Source organism: Phascolarctos cinereus, unplaced genomic scaffold (genome assembly GCF_003287225.1).
Source record: "Phascolarctos cinereus isolate Bilbo 61053 unplaced genomic scaffold, phaCin_HiC Scaffold_3;HRSCAF=262, whole genome shotgun sequence".
NCBI lineage: Eukaryota > Metazoa > Chordata > Mammalia > Diprotodontia > Phascolarctidae > Phascolarctos > Phascolarctos cinereus.
Window position 1 is genome coordinate 189,826,654 of NW_027555736.1, and position 14,251 is coordinate 189,840,904.

At 42.0% G+C, this 14,251-nt stretch overlaps 1 protein-coding gene across 1 annotated transcript in view; it reads left to right on the plus strand.

The window, feature by feature from the left end:
- Positions 1-1,361: 1,361 nt before the first annotated feature.
- The window catches only part of SORD (sorbitol dehydrogenase), a 98,665-nt gene continuing 85,775 nt past the window's right edge, over positions 1,362-14,251 (plus strand). The window contains exon 1 of the mRNA XM_021009292.2: positions 1,362-1,501. The gene's annotated coding sequence lies outside the window, so the exon portion shown is untranslated. The remainder of the gene's footprint in view (positions 1,502-14,251) is intronic.

The window sequence follows — 14,251 nt, forward strand, 5'->3', positions numbered from 1 at the left end:
GCAATTTACATTCTGACTCAGGCAATCACTGTCAGAATCATCACTCTTTTCTCCTTCCCACCCTTTTAGGGTGTTTTCCCAGGCTGGTATTTCACTTCCTGTTCTAACTGCTTCTGCCACCTCAGGCACCTGCAGAAAGAATCTAGCTGGCAGTTTAGAGACTTGCAGCCTCACCTGACCTGCCTACCTGTATGCTTCTATGATTTCTTTCTCCCCTTATCCGATCACTTCCTATCCCTTCTCTGTTGCTCTGGACTTTTGCTTAAATCTTGTTGAGTTACATTCTTTACCAGATTCCCTCTCTCTTGATCAGAGGGGTTTCTCATTCCTCTGGCCCTTCCCTCTGCTGTGATATGTATGTCACACAAGTGGCCTCATCTCGTGTAATTTCAGGTTTAGTTAAATCCTTTTCACTATGACAGGTAGACAGGCAAAAACAGACAGCCCCCACTAGAACTGCATTCACACTCTCACCTCATTAACTACTCTCTCAGGAAAGCATTCCCTCCTTTACCTCCTCCTTGCTAATTAGTCCTTTCATTAAATCATGCCTTTTTTGGCCTACACTGTTTGTCTCCCTTGGAGGCTCAGTTCTGTACCTGACTCCTTTTTTCTTGAAGTTGTTCATATATGCCCCATACACTGGATGGTTGTATGGAGACATCAAAGAGATCAAGCTGAAGGTCCCCCAGCTTGACATCTCACAGTTGTCAGTTATCAGCCTTGTAAGACACTGGGGAAACAGATCTTTGATGCCAGAAGGGAAGATAAGAGCACTGGAATGGGTGAGTACAGGTTAGGATAGGAATTCTTAACCTGCTTTGGGTCATGGACCCCTTCCACAACTTGGTAAAAAATAGGGACCCTGTCTCAGAGTATTTTTAAATGCATAAAAATAAAACAAAGGGAACCAATTATATTGAAACAGAGCTATCAAGTTTGTTGGGTTTTTTTAAGGCAATTGGGGTTAAGTGACTTGACCAGGGTCACACAGCTAGTAAATGTCAAGTGTTTGGTCTGAGGTTGGATTTGAACTCAGGTCCTTCTAACTTCAGGGCTGGTGCTCTATCCAAGATTTTTTTTAAAGTTCGAAGAGCACAAATCAAAAACTCCCAGTTTATGAGGCAAATATTCTTTTTTCCTGGTAGACTTAGGATGCCTTTGCACATAGGTCATATAGGTCACTGGACATTCCTAGACAACCTATGTAATCTCAGAGGTGATGTCAGGTTGGTGAGGGGGAAGAGACAGAAATAGGAAGAACATGAATTAACAGTTTGTACCACCAGGACAAAAGTAACAGGAAACATACCGTAGAGCCAGGACAAAGAGAGAAAGAGACTAGAGGGGAGGAGATGGTGAGTTCATCAGCTGAGGGACCTTGTCTCATGGAGGGAAGACAGAGACCATAGGAACAAGACAGCTGTAGCTGGAATCAGGCCCTGGGCCTCACAAAGGCACTCTGAAGGCTGCTGGTGTTGAGAGAACAAGACAGAACCAAGTGAGTACCAGAATACGAAGCTATCAGATGGTTACTTCCTCTCCCAGGCCCATGCCTCCTTCTGGTAAGGAGGAGCTCACCTGGCCCACTATGGGGGGGAGGAGGGGAAAGTGGGTCATTTAACTAATTTTTCTGGCTAACTAAGGTCAGTTGTTTCTACTTGCTGGTGCACTGGCAAACACAGAGTGTAACTATACCGGCCCTCTCTGCATACCTATACCATGAAGTAAAACTTCTGCTTGTGCCTTCTGAATTTCAGCACACTTGCATAGCTAGATGCCCTGGAGTCAGGAAGCACTGAGTTCAAATCCAGCCTCAGGCAACTACCAGCTGTAAAACCCTGGGCAAGTCACTTAACCTCTGCCTCAATTTTTCATTTGTAAAATGGGGATAATAATACCTACCTCCCAGGGTTATTGTGAGGATCAAATGAGATCATATTAGTAAAGCACTTAGCACTGTGCTTAACACATAATAGGTGCTATATAAATGTTGTTGTTGTTGTTAGGCAAAGTCACCCTACTCTAGTTAAGAGCTCTGGACCCAACAGACCCATTCTGACCTGAAGCCACTGTAGAGAGTCAACTCTCTCCTTGGGCTGAATTGGAAGGCTTGAAAGACCCCACAGGAACATGGGCTAGTTCAGACATTGATCTGTCATCCTGACCTGAAGAAAACCCATGAAAAGAGAGGGAACCCAAGGGCTCCAGAAGCATGAGAGTACCCCCTATATCTTGGGCTGGGGACCCCTACAGTCTCCCAGGACAACAAATTGGCAGGTTAGTTCAGACTCTGCTATGTCCCAATTTGTTTTAGAGAGAGGGGGTTATGTCAACATAAATGTCATGCTGATTTCCATCCGCTGTTTATGTGGTTTAATATGTTTTATTGGCATTTGTGCTTATCTCATGTCCCCCAAAAGACTGGAATTTCTTTAGGGTCAGGGACTATGTCTCCTACTTTCCAGATGTACCTTGGAATATAATGCTGAGCACACAATGGAAGCTAAATAAATGTTGACTGAGTGATCAGCTGACTTCCCTGAAAAGCACAAGGTACAGAGAATAAGAAAACAGAAGCTGCCGCATTGACTGCACATCAAAGTCAAAAGAGCATCGTTATCTTGCCACCCCTCAGGGGCTGACCTCATTAAAAGGAGGGCTTTAGTATCATGTCCTGAGAATCAATGATCAAGCCTCTAGCAAGGTGAGGTAGGTAGAACCGTATTTTGAAAAAACAAAAACATAATAAAATGTAACCCCTGCGGAAGGTAACTCTCCATCAGCAATTTGAAATATAAGTCTAGAGTGGCAGTTCTTAACCTTTTCTGTGTCACGGACCCCTCCTGGCAATCTGGTAACTGCCTTCTCAGTCATCAGATTGACCTCTTCTCAGAATCATATTTTTAAATGCATAAAATAAAATACACAGAATTATAAAGGAAACTCATTACAGTGAATGGTCATCATCAAAATACATAAAAAAAAATAAGCTTCCCAGACTCCAGGTTAAGAACTCTTGGTCAATGGCCTCAGACACATAAGTGCTCCCTAGCTGTGGGACTCTGGGCAAGTCACTTAACCCCAATTGCCTCACCAAAACAAACAAACAAACAACAAAAGAAAAGAACTCTTGGTCAAAAAGAAAATAAAAAGAAATCTCCTCCAGAACCCTTGGTCAAGGGTATTGTTCCTGGGCGCATCAGTAAGAGTAGTAGGCACCCAGACCAGCCTGCATTCCTACAGAAAAAAGCATGGTGGGAGAAGGAATTTTGCCATAGAAAAGGGGGTGAGGAGGAAGAGCTGAAATAAAAGGAAAGATCTGACCTTTTCCAGCAGAATCTGAGCAAAGGGTTGACTGTTTGAAGGGTGAAGGAAGAGAAGGTGAAGGAAGAGGAAAGAAAGAGAAGTCACTACAATTCCCAGAGGGAGAATGAGACAGAGCCAGAAAAGGGAAGGAAAAGAGAAGCAGTGGGATGGGGCAAGAGAAACAAAACTAGGCCTTGATTCATGGTGGTTTTTTCCCCCAAAGAAGGAAAAGGAAGGAGAGGATGAAAATGGATAGAAGTGACTTTTCCCCTGACCTGGGCCTGGGACTAGCTTCTCTAGAGAAGGAAATGAGCTCACTCAGTGGCTCAGGAGATAGAGCACTGGACATAGAGTCAAGAAGACCTGAGTTCTCATTCTGCCTCAGATACACACTAGCTATGTGACCCTTCATAAATCACTTAACTTCTCTCAGACTCAGTTTCCTCAACTGTAAAATGCAATTAATACCACCTACCTAATGGGGTTGTTGTGAGACTCAAATTATATGCTCTTTGTAAAGTGCTATATAAATGCAATTTATTCTAAGGGATCTGCAGCACAGACTGTTTTTCTTAAATTCAGCATGTCCAAAGCTGAACTCATTACTTTCCCCCCAAGTCCAATGTTCTTCTTAACTTCTATAGTACTGTTAAGTACACCAGCAACGTAGGTGTCATCCTCTACTCTTCCCTCCTGCCCCCCATCCAATCTGTTTGCCAAGGGCTGTCAATTTTACCTCTGTAACACCTCTTACACTGTAACACTAACACCAGCTTGGTGCAGACCTTCATCACCTCACACCTGCCCTGTTGCACTAGTCTGATGGTTAGTCTTCCTGCCTCAACTCCCCCTGGTCCACTCTATCCTCCACTCAGCTGTCAAAGTGATCTTTCTAAAGTGCAAGTCTGACCATGTCATTCCCATCCTACTCAATCGACTCCAGAGGCTCCCTGTCACATCCAGGACCAAATCGAAAAATGCTCTTTCTGGCCTTCAAAGCCCTTCTTGATTTGCTCCACTCCCATCCCCCTCCATCCCTCTTACACCTCTCCTCCCCAGCACACATAGTCTTCCATCCAGTGACACTTGCCTCTGGGCTGTGCCTCAAATAAGACACTCCATCCCCTGACTCTGGGTCTTTTCACTGACTGCCCCTGAGCCAGGAATGCTTTTCCTCCTTATCTCCACCTCCTGGCTTCCCTGGCTTCCTGCAGATCACAGCTAACATCCCTACCTTCTACAGGATGCCTTTGCACATCCCCCTTAATTCTAGTGTCTTCCCTCTGTTGACTATTTCAGATTTATCCTATAAATATCTTGTTTGCACACAGTTACTTACACATTATCTCCCCCTTTAGACTGAACTTGAGACCAAGGGCTTCTCTTTTGCCTTTCTCTTCATTCTCATCATGTCGTACGTTCCCTGGAGATGGAGGTGTAATGTCTTAATAAATGTTTTTTGCCCGACTGACTAAGGTGAGAGGCATCCTGGGCCTATAGCAAAAATTCAGTCTGAACGGTACATAGCCCACTTCTTTTTGGCTTTCTGACCAAACTGGTTTTGTGGCCTTCATGGAACCCAGGGTCCTCTCTAGTGAGATGTAGCAGCCATTTCAGAAACCTTCAGAAAACCATTTCAGAAAAGTTTTGAAAAAAACTTGAAGGAACCATAAATGGGGGAGAAGGAAGGCAGGATTGGTCTTGTGCCTGAGACCTTGCCTAATCTAACTAGACCGGAGGGAACGAGACAGTATGAAAAGAATGGGATGAGTAGATGGAGGAGCTTTCTTAGTTTCCATCCCTGTATCTTACACATACTAAGAGACCCTGAACAAATCACAATCTCTTAGTGCCTCCAGACAACTCTCTAACATAAATTAAAAAACTGTGGTAGAGGGAGTTCTCTCACTGTGAATTTCCTAAATTCACTGATAAAATTTCTGATCTGGACAAAAATCATAATCTCCCAGCCAGGAATGACTAAGAGAAAGCAGGACAAAGTCCAGGTGAGTAGTGTTTTCCTCATCCCTTCCACTCTATTGTTTCTCAGCTCTGCTCTCAACCCACAGAAAGTAAATATAAGCTGTTCCAACCCAACCTTGGATGTCATTCAATCTAGGTCCCCTTAAGTCAAACCTTCCAAGCCTGCTGTGAACTTGAAGGGACTTTAGGCCTAATTTGGGATTTATTCTTACCCCTAGGCCTGGACCACATCAGGAGAATGGAAGAAAAGCGCTATTGGTCTCCTGAGAGTCATCCAGATGTACTTACAACAAGAGCATAGGCTCCTAGGACCATCAATTTTTCAACTCAATTTAATAAACATTTATTAAGCACCTACTATATGCCAGGCACTGTGCTAAGTGCTGGGCATACAAAAGGAGTCAAAAGACACTCCCTGCTCTCAAGGAGTTTACAATCTAATGGGGGAGAATTTAAAGCTGGAAGGGTCCTAACAGAAGGAAACTAAGTCTGAGAGAGGGTAAGTGACTCATCCAGTGTCACACAGTTAGAGGTGTCTGAGGCAAGATTTGAACTCATTTCAAATCCACGTCCTTTTCTCCTCTGACACTGCCACCACTCTAAGGCAGGCTTTTATCACCTTGATTACAGCAATGGCCTGCTGGTGGGTCTGTCTGTCTTGTCTCTCCACATTTCAATCTATTCTCTAGTTATCTACTAAAGTGATTTTCCTAAAATGCAGATCTGATCATGTCTAGCACATCAGTGCCTCCAGAATTAAATGCAAAATGCTCTGTTTGGTCTTCAAAGCCTTTCATAATCTAGCCTCTTCCTATCTTTCCAGACTTGTTATACCATACTCTCTACCACATAATCTTTGATCCTATGACATGGGCTGCCAGGCTGTTCCATGAACAAGACACCCCATCTCTTGGATCTGGGCATTTTCCATAACTGTCTCTCATACTTGGAATTCTCTTCCTCCTCCACTCCAACCACTGACTTCCCTGGCTTTCTTTAAGTCTCAACTAAAATCCCCATCTTTTATTGGAAACCTTCTCAAACTCCTCTTATTCTAGTGCCTTCCCTCTGTTAATTATTTCTCATTTGTGCTTTATAGAGCTTGTTTTGTATAATGTTTGTTTGCATGTTGGCTCCTCCATTAGAAGGTAAGCTCCCTGAGGGCAGGGACCATCTTTTACCTCTTTTTTTGTATTTCTAGTGCTCAGCACAGTGTCTGGCACATGGTGGATGCTTAATAAATGTTTACCAATTGATTGATCTTTTGACTCCAGAATCAGCAATCTAACATGATACTCACTAGCTGTGTGACCCTGGGCAAGTCACTTAACTCCAACTGCCTTGCCAAAAAAGAAAAAAAAAACCCAGAATCAGCAATCTATCCACTGAAATAAAATCTATCCACCTAGAGAAAAGTTGGCCAAATGCAACTTGTCTTATCCCTAATCAAAGCCTAGCCAAACATCTCTGCCATGAGTGTCTTTGTCTGAGATAACTAAGATTTGAATCCTTTAGAGCAGGGCTTCTAACCTTTTTTTGTGTCACAGACCTCTTTGGTAGATTGGTAAAACCTATGGACCCTTTCTCAAACTAATGCTTTTAAATGCATAAAATAAAATATTCAGGATTATGAAGGAAACCAATTATATGGCAATACCATTATCAAAATGTGGGAAAAAAAGTTTCTGGACCTCAGGTCCCCCACTCTGAAGATTCCTAGATGATATGCAAAGCAGCTTTAATTTGTCCATACAGCCACTCCCCACCTGGACAGATAGCTACAGGGAAGTTGCCATTTGTGAATGTGGAAGTTTGAAGCTGGCCTGGAATCCTAATGGGCAGGGTGCATGGCTCAATGGATACTGGAATCAGGAAGACTTCTCTTCCTGAGTTCAAATCTGGCTTTAGACACTTACTAGCTGTGTGACCCTGAGCAAATCACTTGACCCTGTTTGCCTCAGTTTCCTCATCTGTGGAATGAGCTGGAGAAGGAAATGGTAAACCTCTTTACTGTCCTTGCCAAGATAATCCCAGATGGAGCATGAAGAGTTGGACATAACCGAAAACAACTGAACTAAGCAACTAGCATCTTGAGGATGTAGAGCTAAATCAGAAGTTTTTAATTGAGGTCAGTTACTTTAAAAAAAATTTTAGGGGCATCTAGGTGGTGTAGGAGATAGAGCACTGGCCCTGGAGTCAGAAAGAGCTGAGTTCAAATTCAGCCTCAGACACTTGACACTAACTTTGTGACCCTAGGCAAGTCACTTAACCCCAATTGCCTAAAATATATATTTAAAAACTTTTGATAACTATTTCAATACAGTTGGTTTCCTTTGTAATCATTTTATTTTATTTTATGTCTCCCTGTCCCCTCCCCCCATAGCTTTCTTTTACACGTTGTTTCCTCTCATTAGAATGTGAGTTTCTTGAGGGAAGGGACTGTCTATCTTTTTACTTGTACTTGTATTTCCGGAACTTAGTACTGTGTCTGACATAATAAGTATTTAAGAAATGCTTATTGACTGACTGACCAAGAAGGTGGCATCCCCAGAAATAATACCTGAGACCATTTCAACATTATTAGTTTCCTTTCTAATCCTATGTACTTTATTTTATGCATTTAAAAACATTATTCTGACAAGGGGTCCATAGGTTTCACCAGACTCTGTTGCATCACATACTTGTCAAGAACTCGTGATCTAGGAGGCACTTTTGGTGATCACAGAATGCAACCTCCTCCTTTTACAAATAAGGAAGCCAAGGGGGTGTGTGTGTGTGTGTGTGTGTGTGTGTGTGTGTGTGTGTGTGTGTGTGTGTGTAGGAATTAAGTCAGTAAGTCAATAAACATTTATTAAGTACCTACTATGTGCCAGGAACTGGGGGTACAAAAAGAGGCTAAAAGACAGGCCTTGCCCTTAAGGAACTCACAATCTAATGATTGCACAAGGTCACACAGAGAGATAAGGGACAAAGTTGGTATTTGAACCCAGGTCACAAAGAGTCTGATATGACTGAAAAATGACTTAACAACAAAAACCTCTAACTCAAAATCCTGTGCTCTTTTCATTGCACTTTGGGGGTTGGGTAATCATCAACTAATTATAACATGTTCCACACTAATGTACCTAATCTCATCTGTATAAAACCATGAACAAGGCTGCAAAATCCAGCTCCAAAGTAGGAAGTGATGAGGATAGGATCTAGACCCCAAAAAGGAAAATCCCTAGACTTTCCCACAAGGAAAAAACCTCTGGATTTTGCCTGAGGCTATAATCCCATCAACTGATCTTTCATTGTGGCTACACCCAATCTCCAAATTCTGTTACCCTTAATTTAGTCTAGCCCTCTATTGTTTTACCTCCCTATGGCCCCTACCCATTTCCTTATTCCTAGCTAAACTCTACTCCTAGATCCCTCACACAATCTTTCTGTATATAAGTGTTTCCCATCTTGTCTCCATTAAGATGCTCTGATTCTGGGGCAGCTAGGTGACCCAGCCTTGAAGTCAGGAGGACCTGAGTTCAAATCCAGCCTCAGGCACATAACACTTACTAGCTGTGTGACCCAGGGCAAGTCACTTAACCTCACTGCCCAGCAAAAAAAAAAAAAAGAAAGAAAGAAGATGCTCTGATTCTTATAATCTAGCCACTGCTCAGATTTTTACAATCTAGCCAATACCTCACAGACTCTTAGATTTTTTAAGAACCTAATATAGGTTAATATAGCTGATCTTTAATAAATCTTGTTTTTGGCTGAAAGAGGGCTTGGGTTGAATCCTTTTGGAAAGGACCCATGTGTTGTGGTTTTGGGGTTCCAGCACCCCTAAACCTCTAGACCTCATCAGGAAGTAGAACAGAAAGTAGGAAGAAAGCTGTGCCACCTATAGATAGCTCCATTTCCCCACAGTACCAATTATGGTGAACGCCAGGTTGAGTGCCATTCACTATTACCTGAGAAGAGTATTTCATTCAGGGAACAATGTAGAGAATTTTTTTTTCTCAGTAGATTGATTTGTTTTTCAGAGACAATGAGACTTGTTCCTAGTCAAGGAATATCCTGTGCCCAAACCTGATGCGATCATTTGTTTATGGGAAAATATCTGGTGCTTTAGGCCAACAACTGACATTTTTACAACCCTTGACACACATTCTGTCACAACAGCCATATAAACTCGTGCTGCAGACATCCTGCCCATTTTGCTGATGTGGAAACTGACCCCTGAGGGAAGTGAAAAGAGTTTCCCAATGTCCCACCTGTAGTTAAGTAAGGAGCTGAGGCATGATGAAATCCCAGGTCTTCTGGAGGCCAATGCAGGGTGCTGCCCAACTGGAACATATCGTTTCAAACTAGGAGATTGGGGCTATAGAGTCATCATTTGTTGGTGTTGGCTTTGAAAGAAATAATCAGATTGTTGTCTCCAGGTGAGTAAGAAAGCAAGCTTGGCCATTTCTTTTCCCTCTTCGTAAACAACCTGTTCTCAGTAACTGAACAGTTATCAACCAGCCTGAAAAGAAAGGTAGACTTTGAGACTGCTGCAGATGACTTTTGGACTTCAGGGTTTCAGGGGAATCATTTAGCAAACAAGGCACTTCAAATCCCATCTCTGAGAACTGTTATTTGTATGATCTTCACTTAGGGGTAGAGATAGAGGTTGGACCCATGGTTTTGATGAGGATGGGATCTAGACCCCCCAAAAAAAACCCCTGGATTTTCCCACATGGCCAAATCTCTGGCATTCCCCTGAGGCTATAATCCCACCAACTGGCCTTTCATTGTAGCTATGCCCAATCTGTTACCCTTAACCTAGCCTAGACCTCCCTATGTCCCCTGGCCACTTCACACCCTTAATCCTATCTAGGTTCCGTTCTCCTAGATCCTTCCCACAGTCTTTCTGTATATAAGGTCCATCTTGTCTCCATTAAGATGCTCTGATTCTTATAATCTAGCCACTGCACAGATTTTCACAATCTAGCCAATAGCCCACAGATGCTCAGATTCCTTAAGAGTCTAGCTAATATGGCGAAATCTTCAATAAACCTTATTTTTGGCTGAAGGAAGGCTTGGGTCGAATTCTTTTGGGAAGGACCCACGTGTTGTGATTTTGGGATTCCAGGACCCCTAACCTCTAGACCTCATCAGTTTCATTGAAATAACTCCTGAGAACTAGAATCAAGGAAGACTGGGGAAGGTTTCCTGGAGAAGTTGGCATCTTCACTGAGTTGTACATACCATGAGATTCTGAGGCAATCTGTCATTTTTTGCTCCTGGTTTGGGGGCAGGGTGTGGAGGGAAAAGGGTGAGAAATCCTCTTTCCCTAACTTTAACTACATGGTCAAAAAGAGAAATTCCTTAAGAGTTCTAGGATATTCCCTAGAATGTGTCTAGCTTGCTTTTATAGGCCAAGAGGGCAGGTGCTCAAGGAATCCAGACTCCTTCCCTACCCTCAACCCCTATACATGGTCTTATATAATTGCCTAGAGCACTTAAAAGGTTGTGACCTGACCAGGGTCGTATAGCCAGTATATAGCAGAGGCAGAATTTAAACCCAGTTCTTCCTGGCTCTGAAGTCAGCTTTCTCTCCACCATGCCATGGCTACCTCTTGTTCCTTTACTCTTGTGTGTGTGTGTGACTTGCTACAAATCATTTCCCCATTTAGTTGCTTACCTTTTACATTTTAGATACATTTTAGCTTTTTCATGTGATAAAAATCCCTTATCTTATCCTGTATGATCTTCTCCATCCCTTCTTTGGGGAATGCAGTTTTCCCCCCCTTCATAATTACAAAATGAATCTTCATCATGACCCTTCATGTCTCAGGCATGTATCCATTTGGAGCTAATCCTGGTCTACACTATCAGCTGTTGGTTTATTCCTAGTTTCTGTCAGACTTGCCAGTTTTCCTAGTATTTTGTAATGGTTAGTAAATCCAATCCTAACAGGTGAGGTCTTGGGATTTCTTGAACACAGCGTTATTTTCTCTTGTATATTACACATCTAATTTGTACAAGATCCCTATTTGTAAATAGCACAGGACAGTTTCAGTGACTACCCCTTTCTACTATAGTATCAGACTGGGTCTTGCTAGGCCTCCTCCCTGAATGCTGGAGGAGGCTTTGGAAAGAGACATATGAATGTACTTTTTTTTTTCTTCTCTTTTTTTTTTTATTTTTATTTTTATTTTTTTTTCCATATGCTTTTGAGTTGAAAATTTTTTTCTCCCTTTTTCTCCCCCCCCACCCTCCCCAAGATGGCGCACAATCTGACATAGGCTTTACATTTATATACCTATTACATAAGTAAAAATTAAAACCAATAGGAGGAACTATCAGAAAGATGAAACAAAACTCAACTGAAGGTAAAAATAAGTGAGAGCGATTCGACTTCCATAGTTCTTTCTTTGGATGTGGACAGCATTTTCCATCCGAGGCCTCTGGAGATGTCTTAGATCCTTGTAATGCTGAGAAGGGTTCAGTTTAACATTCTTAGTCATTGCATAACGTGGCTGCTATTGTATACAAAGTCCTCTTGGTTCTGCTCACTTCACTCAGCATCAGACCATACAAGCCTTTCCAGGTTTTTCTGAAGTCTGCCTGTTCATCATTTCTTACAGAACAATAGTATTCCATTACATTCATATACCACAACTTGCTCAGCCATTCCCCAATTGATGGGCATCCTCTCAATTTCCAATTCTTTGCCACCACAAAAAGAGCTGCTATGAATATTTTTGTACATGTGGGTCCTTTTCCCATTTGTTTGATCTCTTTGGGATATAGCCCTAGAAGTGCTATTGCTGGATCAAAGGGTATGCACATTTTTGTAGCCCTTTGGGCATAGTTCCAAATTGTTCTCCAAAATGGTTGGATCATTTCACAACTCCACCAACAATGTATTAGCATTCCAATTTTCCCACATCCTCTCCAACATTTATCATCATTTTCCTGTTTTGTCATGTTGGCCAATCTGATAGGTGTGATGTGGTACCTCAGAGTTGTTTTGATTTGCATTTCTCTAATCAATAATGATTTAGAGCATTTTTTCATATGACTATAGATGGCTTTAATTTCTTCATCTGAGAACTGCTGTTCATATCCTTTGACCATTTCAATTGGGGAATGGCTTGTGTTCTTATAAATTTGTCTTAATTCTCTAATATTTTAGAAATGAGGCCTTTATCAGAGAGACTGGTTGTAAAAATTCTTTCCCAACTTTCTACTTTCCTTCTAATCTTAGTTGCATTGGCTTTGTTTGTGCAAAAACTTTTCAATTTAATGTAATCAAAATTATCCACATATGAATGTACTTTTCATGAGAACCAAGATTTAGAATTTGGATGGATCGTAGAAGCCACTGAGTTCAACCTCCCCATTTTAGAGATGAGTAAATGGAGGCACAGAGAGGTTGTTCCTCACCAGAGTTACACAGTGAAAGAGCATCTGAGACAAGATTAGAAGACAAGTCTTCCCAACTCTAAACCCTTTTCACTATCTTTTACAACATACTACTTTCACCTATCTTCTTCTTTTTTTTTTTGGTGAGGAAATCGGGGTTAAGTGACTTGCCCAGGGTCACACAGCTAGTAAGTGTCAAGTGTTTGGTCTGAGGCTGGATTTGAATTCAGCTCCTCCTGACTTCAGGGCTGGTGCTCTATCCACTGCACCACCTAGCTGCCCCCACCTATCTTTTTCTTAATGTCAGTTTGAGTAAAAAGAAGAAGTGACTAAGCTATCCATACCTTTTAGGTCACTGACACTACAATGAGACTTATGATCCCAGGGGAAAATCATAACAGTAGCGAGCTCACAGATAGCTCACCTTATACAATGTGTGTTTCCAAAGCACTTAACAAATACTGTCTCATTTGATCCTCTCATCTACCCTGGCAGGTAGGGGCTATTATTATCTCCATTCTACAGATGGGGAAACTAAGGCAGGAATAGGTTAAGTGACTTGCCCAGGGTTTCACAGCTAGTAAGTATCAGAGACTGAATTTGAACTGCAGTCTTCTGGACTTAGGGACAGTCCTCTCTCCATTGTGCCACCCAGCAGCCTAAAACATCATTACAAAAATGAATGTCCAGGGCAGCTAGGTGGCACAGTGGATAGAGCACCAGCCCTGGAGTCAGGAGGACCTGAGTTCAAATCCAGCCTCAGACACATAACACTCACTAGCTGTGTGACCCTGGGCAAGTCACTGAACCCCAGTTGCCTCACCAAAAAAAAAATTCTATAAAAATGAATGTCCAATAGATAATAAAATATTTATACTAGGACTTTTTGTGCCAGCTAACATCTTGAGACAAAACAAGTACCAATAAACTGGGGAATGGCTAAAGAAGTTATGGCAAAGGAATGCCATGGAATATTTTAGGGGAGCCATGAGAAACTTTAGGATTTCAAAGAAAAATTCAATCCATTTTCTGATCTTCATGTACAGTATGAAATTTGTGACATCTGATGAAGTCTGTGCTGCAGGAAGAGGCCTTCTCTCATTAATTAGATCCATAAGTGGCAGCTACATGTTGAAGTAAATAAATAGAGCCCTGCACAGCTAGGTGGTGCCATGGTGCTCAGAATGCTAGGCCTGAAAGGCAGGAAGATTTATATTCCTGAGTTCAAATCTGGCCTCAGCCACTTACAAGCTGCGTGACCTTGGGCAAGTCACTTAACCCTGTTTGCCTTAGTTTCCTTGTCTGTAAAATGATCTGGAGAAGGAAATGGCAAACCATTCCAGTATCTTTGCCAAGAAAACTCCAAGGGGGGGTCATGAAGAGTCTGACTGAACAACAAAAGATTGAGTTCAAATTTTGCCTCAAGACACTGATGAACTATCATTTAACCTCTATTTGCTTCGATTTCCTCATCTGTAAAATGGAAATAATAATAGCACCAATCTCCAAAGGTTCTTGTGAGGATCAAATGAGACAATAATTGTAAAGCTAGGTCTGATTTAACTCT